We start from the raw sequence: 7,934 nt of genomic DNA, 5'->3' as shown, positions 1-7,934 counted from the left end.
GGAGCCTATCTCCTGTTTCTGTAGCCGTGAGGCCCATAGGGGCAGGAGCCTGTCTCCTGTTTCTGTAGCCGTGAGGCCCATAGGGACAGGAGCCTATCTCCTGTTTCTGTAGCCGTGAGGCCCATAGGGGTATGACCCGGCCGGGGATCGAACCACCGACCTCCAAGTCTCAGGGTGGACACTCAAACCACAAGGCCACTGAGCTGGTATAACCTTTAATTTACAATGGCCATATTCCAGCAATTAGTGTATAAAAGGGAATATTTCACTCTCAAAGATGTTTGGGGATCATATTTACATCTACTCTGGCTTTTGGGAACACCCCAGACATGTTTTAGTTATTTTTTTCTACAAGCTCGTAGCACAGCACCGAGTGCCGCACTACGAGCTTGTAGATTTGCTATTTTTGAAACATTTGTGCTGCAAATCTTTTTTTCTTTTTTTTTTACTCATCTTTGCTTCTGGGGGGTCCCTGGAACCGCATATTTTCAGATGGGTGTCTGCGGCCAATTGCATAATTGCAATTGCATTAATAATTCTGGGGCTACGTGACATCAAATAGTTTGACATAGAAACATTTTTTTTTTCAGTCATGATATATAGAAGACATTTTGTAGAATCTGGTCTCAGTCCTAAATGGGTTAAATGGACACTTTTGCAAAAAAAATAGATGTTAATGACTTTTAGAAGATCTAGAACACTTCCCTGGGGGTCTTTATGTGTGTAATATGTGGTTTTAGATATTTTACATTTTAGCCGTGAGCCCCAGCCTGGTGGAACCACTCCGCCTGCTGGACAACATTTGCATTCTGCCAGAAGGGAGAGTCTGGAGTCTCTCAGGCAGTAGCCTCGGAAACCCAGACGTTTTAATTTCCAGGGAGAAATCCACTTCAATTCGGCATAGAGTAGCGTAAACGTCGATCAATCTCTGCTGATTTCTGATTGTCTGCACCTTTGTTAAATTGACGCACACACGCACACCCGTACACACACACACTCCTCTCTCTCGCTCTAATTAATTAGTCTCATGTCCAGCAGCTGCGCACAGTTTCTGCCGGCGGATCCTGCCGGGAGCTGCCTATGCCATAGAAAGCATAGGTGAGTTCCAGGCTACTCAGGCAGAGACGATGTACTCCGGACCAATTCTGTCCGGAGCGATATGCGGCCGCTAGAGGCGGGATCAACGCGAGACTGGTGACGTATTGTAGCTGTGCCACAGCACAAATATAAACACAACCTAACAAGACTACAACTCAAAACTATTATGGAGATATCAGGTTTTTGTCCCGCTGCTTCGGGTTCATCGTTTCTGCCTGAGAGAGAGACCAGATGCAGGCAGGAGGTAGCCTGGCTAATAAGCCAGACTAATATCACACAACACTGTCGCGGTATATCAGTCTGGGCTGGCTCCACTTGGATTTCATTTCCCGGGGAACATTTTCTCTTTGACGCAATTGGTCAGAGCTACTGTCAGTCAAAAGTCTCAAGCATTGAACGTCACTGTACCAAAGCCCGCCTATATTGCATACCGTGTCCCGATTGGTCCGACCTGTTCTCTGCTGTAGGAAAGAGGCGTGCTACTGAGCCTCGCCAGACCGTAATCCGCTGGTAGGCAACTTTTTTTTGCCAACGGCTGATTCGGTCTGGTTTATTAACCAGGCTAGGCAGGAGGAGGGAACTGGTGAACTCAATACTGCCACCATCTGGCGGAGTCAGGTTAAGTGAGCCCAGTGTCTCTGATGTTATGGATACTGGGGCTCACTTCCTTCCTGACTACAATTCCCATAATGCTTCGGTGCACTGCTCCTCCTTGTGGATAGGGGGAGGGGCTGTCTCACTGAGACAACATGTAGTCCAAGGACTGTCTAAAGAGGACGAGACGTGAAGACCGTATGGGCGACGCCATGTTGCTCCATGGTGCTCCATGGAAGGAAAGAAACATGTGCAGTTGAGACCAGGAAGTTGTACATGCACAAATTTGGGCATGTACTGTCTCTTTAGACAGTCCTTGATGTAGTCCAGTAAGTAAGTGGGCCCAGTGTCCATGACATCAGAGACACTGGGCTCACTGCTAAAATGTAAAATATCTAAAACCACATATTATATTACACACAAAGACCCCCAGGAAAGTGTTCTAAATCTTCTAAACATCATTAACATTATATATTTTTTGCAAGTTTCCCTTTTAAGTACCATAACAACTGTCAACATGAAACGAGTCATCGTTGGACAGTACTGCCGAAACGAAGACGAAGAGGAAGAAGAGAATAAAAAAAGATGTGTGTGTATATAAAGCTTTTTTTAGTATTTAAAAGGAAAGGAAGAAACCCAAACGGAAATGCATGCAAGAATACCGAACGACTTAAAGCCTCGCTTGTGTAAATACAGAGTCGTGTTCCGACCGCGTCGTCCACGTCGAGTCCAAGTCGGACATGACTGTTAATTTATTTTATCAATAAGACTGTTTAAAGTATGTTCATTTTGTTAATATGTGGCCAAATTTGACTGAGGGACTGCCATTGGATTTAATTTTTAATTTTCCATTTTGCACGTCATATGAAAGCAGGGAATCATAGCTTCAAATTGACATATTGGTTGTTCAGTTTGAGATATGGCTTATAGAGTAATGTCTTGCAGAGAAACAGCGAGTTGAGAAAACGGGCTTGAAAGGTTCACTTCTGTGGACTCTAACATTACACCTAGCTACAATGTTTAAGCATTTATTTCATATTTACATGTCTTCTGTGGACTCTAACATTACACCTAGCTACATGTTTAAGCATTTATTTCATATTTACATGTCTTCTGTGGACTCTAACATTACACCTTTAGCTACATGTTTAAGCATTATTTCATATTTACATGTCTTCTGTGGACTCTAACATTACACCTAGCTACATGTTTAAGCATTTATTTCATATTTACATGTCTTCTGTGGACTCAAACATTACACCTAGCTACATGTTTAAGCATTTATTTCATATTTACATGTCGATTTCAGCTCTGCCATTTATTTCAGACATGCTCTAGTATGTGAAGTGTCTGCCTGTGCTTAATTTAACTCATTTTGGATACAATATAAATAAATTCAGTTTTTCTCCTCTGGTGAAAAGCTGGAGATGGCAGGCTCTCAGTCAAATATGAATATGAATATTTTAATAACATGACACTCCAAGGTTCTGGACATTTATGTAAAGTTATCTCATTAACATAACCTGTTCAAAATCTGGTGAGTTATTATTTTGTATGTTATTTTAATTACATGTCTGCAGTGGCGTGCACAGACATTTAGAGGTGCTCAAGTGGAAAAAAGGGCACCTTGTGCAGCGCGTGGAACCGGCCGGTTGCCTTAATAGTGTGATATTTATAGATTGTGGGGCCTAAATAATTTATTAGAAGCTTTTTTATCAAGAATTGATCAATGTCACCATGGTCCACATACTGTACAAGGGCACATTTGTCAAGAGGGAAAAGGGCAGTGGGTGCTCTAGCACCCCCTAGTGTCTTATCTGTGCACGCCACTGCATGTCTGGTCCGTTTCTTTTCAACGACGCGCTCGTTTATGGCGACATTTGATTGGTTCTTAAAGCTCTGTAGCTTCTCTCTGATTGGTTCTTAAAGCTCTGTACATAATTATCTTCTGTATAAAATTCCAGGGAAATTTCTTACGAAAAACATTAAAAAAAATAAACACAGGAAAATAATGGATCATGGTCAACTAAAAATAAAAGTGAAATTCTTTACAACTTGTGTGTGTGTGTGTGTGTGTGTGTGTGTGTGTGTGTGTGTGTGTGTGTGTGTGTGTGTGTGTGTGTGTGTGTGTGTGTGTGTGTGTGTGTGTGTGTGTGTGTGTGTGTGTGTGTGTGTGTGTGTGTGTGTGTGTGAGATCTGCGGCTGGCAGATGTGGCTGCGGTTGCTGTGGATAACCGCACTTCAGTGATGCTTGCGGAATTCGACTTCGTCTCGTTCCTGACCGCATCACTGTCGTGGCAATAATCACGTTAACCCACACCCTCTCGTGTAATATTGCTTCATTCTTTCTCAACGTTTTTAACTCAAAACTTTGCTTCTGGGGAGGTCCCTGGAACAACATATTTCCAGATGGGGAGGCGGAGGTATATTACATGTACTTTTTGGGGTCCTTGACATGAAATATTGAGCACCACTGATACAGAAACATAACGTTTTTCAGAAAACTGTCAGGATTTTGAAGACTTTTTAATTTCGACGTCAGGCCAAAGTGGATTAATTTATGTGTATAGAAACACATTGAATTGCCTTAATTGTTATTGAAATGTGCTAAAACTATGAAACATTTCACAGATACATTTTCAGGCAAACATCAACATGTCCACCGTAAGATGTGCATTTTAAAGTTTGAATGGGGTTTCTAGGTGTAAGTATGTAGGACTAGTAGCGTGCCAAAGGTTGTGCTACAAAAAACATGCAGTAATCCTGGTCACTAAACTTTCCCCCTGGCCAGCCGGGGCACCTGATGGAGGAGAAAGGAACTGGTTGGAATAACGTGTTCCTTCCACGCGCTACGTCCAACCAGGGAAAACTCCCCCCTGTCGGTTTTCAACCGGTGGTCCAGCCAGGGACCACCATAGGGCCTTGAGGCGGTCCCAAGTGGTCCCCAGCTACAGGATGGAGAGTTGGTCTCATTTTAGGCTCTCATGAGGTAATTAATTATTGTTAAACATCTGCATTACTTAATTTACAAGAAAAGTACCCATTTAGAGACATCATCACGTAGCATGGAATTGTGGACAACATCTTATCCTTATCCTTAACTAAATATTCTTACAAACTGAGTGGACGACCAATAAAGCACTAGACTTGTTTACCTTGTTCAATTCATCATAACATTTAGAGACATACAAATACACACTTCTAGTGAAAAAATAGGAAATCATCATAAAAAAACATAAAACATATAGGCCTACAGTGATTGGAAAAAGGGTGGGGATTCAGATTTTATGGGGGCCCGTTTCGAATTGCAGCCGTCCGTAGGTGCCCTTTGAGAGCAGTTTTGACTGGCAGAATAAATAATGGGACTTGATATGAAAAGCATTGAAAACCACACACTGCTCTGGTCTATTGTCACTGCTGTTGCAGATCAGAACAGAGAGAGAGAGAGAGAGAGAGCAGGTGAAACTACATGTTTAAAGTCGTTTGTCATGGACAGACTGGGAAACCGACCTTTTGCTGCCATCTAGTGTTCACCAGCAGACACTGCATGTGTCTGAAGATTGCAGCAGTTCTTGACAAAATTTTATTTTGGGGGGGGGATTCAGATTTTACGGGGGCCAGTTTTGAATTGCAGCCATCCGTAGGTGCCCTTTGAGAGCGGTTTTGAAGGAGTCAAGGGATTTGCATGTCTTAATGACTGTTGGTAGGGCGTTCCACATTTTGGTGGCATAGGAGCGAAAATAATTTAGTCCCTTGTTTGTGCCGAATCTGGGTTGTACATGGTTCGTTGCACTCCCTCTGGTGTTGTGGTTGTGGACTTCGTTAACATTAAGGAAGTATCTAGACAGGTACATGGGTATCTTGGTGGTGTATCGAATCTTGTGGACCAGACCCATTGCAAGATGCTGTACTCTGTCGTCAACCCTAAGCCATTCCAGCCTGTCAAAGTGGGCAGGGGTGAGGTGGGTTCGGGGGGTGAGGCCAAATTGGAGCCTGACCAGTTTGTTTTGGGAAGTCTGGAGCCTAGTTTTAAGGGCCTTTGAGGTGATGTGGTACCAGGAGGTGCAGGCATAGTCAAAGAAACCTTGTAGGAGGGCTCCTGTTAAGGTCTTCAAGGTGTTTTTGTTGACCAGTGAGGAGATCCTGTAAAGGAATCTTGTTCTTTGGTTGACTTTTTTGATTACGTTGGTGGCCATTTTATCACCGGAAAGATTAGCCTCCAGGATGGAACCTAGGTATTTCATCTTTACGTGTGATAACATTGTCACCCACTCTAACCAAGAAGCCATTTGCCTTGCTGAGATTACTATTAGAGCCAAAGAGAATGGATTCAGTTTTTCCCAGGTGTAAAGATAGCTTGTTATCAGCGAGCCAGGTGCAGATTCTACCGAGTTCAGAGCTGAGGGCCTTTTCAACCTGCAGTTTGTTCCTGTCCGAGACTAGCAGTGCCGAGTCATCTGCGAACAGGAACAAGTTGCAGTCACAAGCTGAAGTCATGTCGTTAACATATATTAGGAACAGTAAAGGCCCTAGTATGCTTCCTTGTGGAACTCACTGGGAGGGGTGGGGGGGACAGTGTTCCATTCACCTCCACCATCTGTTCTCTCCCCTCCAGGTAGGATTGCATCCATCTCACTGATGTGCTATCGAAACCAATTGCTTTAAGCTTGTTAACCAGTATGGAGTGGTTCACGGTGTCAAAAGCCTTTTGGAGGTCCAGCATGACCATGCCGCAGTATTTTCCAGCATCCACCTCATGTTTGATGTGGTCGCTCAAATAGAGAAGGCATGTGTCAGTGGAGTGGGAAGTGGGATGTTCTGAAGCCAGATTGGAACCTTTTCATACAATCATCTGTCTGTCTGTCTGTCTGTCTGTCTCGCGTGTGTGTGTGTGTGTGTGTGTGTGCGCGCGCGCGCATGCGTGCGGCTTGTAAACCCACACAGCTGTGAGTGATCCATTCACTCTGACGGACGGACCAATGACCGACGGGACTTTCCAATGACGTAGGTCAACAGACCCGGATGCAGTAGGCGGGGCTTCAGTCAGATTTCACTCTGACGGACCAATGACCGACGGACTTTCCAATGACGTGGTTCAACAAACCCGGATCCAGTAGGCGGGGCTTATGATTTAAAATGGAGCCTCGCGCGGTGCATAGCAGAGTGTTTGGGGGCGTAGCTGCTGAAAGGTACGGTTTGGTTGAGAACTGCATGGTTTTTATCCACCATTAACTCTGTTATTGTTTAAACATTAGTGTTGTTAGAAGGACTGTTTATTGTGACACTAAATGGACAACAATATATTGTACTTTTATACTCTACTGTTATTTGGAAACTTTGAATTACTGGTTACTTTGTAAAAAAAATAAAAAAAACATTTGAAATGGGACATCCTGCATAATGAGTACTTTTGGTCATTTCTAAGTACGTTTTGATGCCATACCCTTTTACTTGAGTACATAATGGTACTTTTACTTGAGTACATAATGGTAACACAAGTTGTAACTGTGGCTCAGACACATTCATAAGATTCATCTAAAATAAATGTCTATCTCTGCTGGATGGAAAACTCAAATGTACAAACTTCTCAGAATTACAAGTAGCAGATCTACAAGCTCAAACTGTTTTGTGCTTTGATTAAAGTCTGGAGGTCATGCATTAAAACTAAATGAATCCACAGCACTATATAGTCATTAAAACTAAATTAATCCACAGCACTATATAGTCCTTTGTTATGTTGACCCATTTCTACCAGACAGAGACAGAGTTCTACCAGTTACAAAGTTATTGTGACAGTAATAATTGCTATAGTGTGTGTTCAGTAACTGTTAAATAGCTCTATATTGTGGCAGTAAGCCAGTAATCATTGCTATAGAGTGTGTGTTCAGTAACCGTGTTTATAATAAATAGAAAAAAAGGTTGGGAACTCGGGCCCTGGTGTTTACAAGGCGACAACTCTAACCATTCGACTACAACACGGTTTAACAGAGATGTAGTATCATAATATATATAAATAACATAACATAACATAACATAACAAGTAACGTAATAAGTGATAATAGATGTTTGAACAACAACAACAGCGTTAAGTATTAAATAACATGAATTATTTACCTGCAGACGACGAGCACGACGTGTGACGTGGCACTCCAAACAGACTGAGCAAACCCGCCTCAACGCGCTTGCGCCTTATTTGAGGGGAGCGTCACTTCTTTCCGGTGTGAAGCTCCACCCAGCCACGA

At 43.0% G+C, this 7,934-nt stretch overlaps 1 long non-coding RNA gene across 1 annotated transcript; it reads left to right on the top strand.

The window, feature by feature from the left end:
- Positions 1-3,730, top strand: LOC306929199. Its single transcript, XR_013790764.1, has 2 exons — positions 1-1,342; positions 1,672-3,730. It is a non-coding gene; the product is annotated as an uncharacterized lncRNA (long non-coding RNA).
- Positions 3,731-7,934: the final 4,204 nt, after the last annotated feature.

This window comes from Electrona antarctica, assembly GCF_951216825.1.
Source record: "Electrona antarctica genome assembly, chromosome: 9".
Taxonomy (NCBI): Eukaryota; Metazoa; Chordata; class Actinopteri; order Myctophiformes; family Myctophidae; genus Electrona; species Electrona antarctica.
Note: the sequence above shows the minus strand (reverse complement) of the source record. Positions and strands in the feature narration are given on the sequence as shown.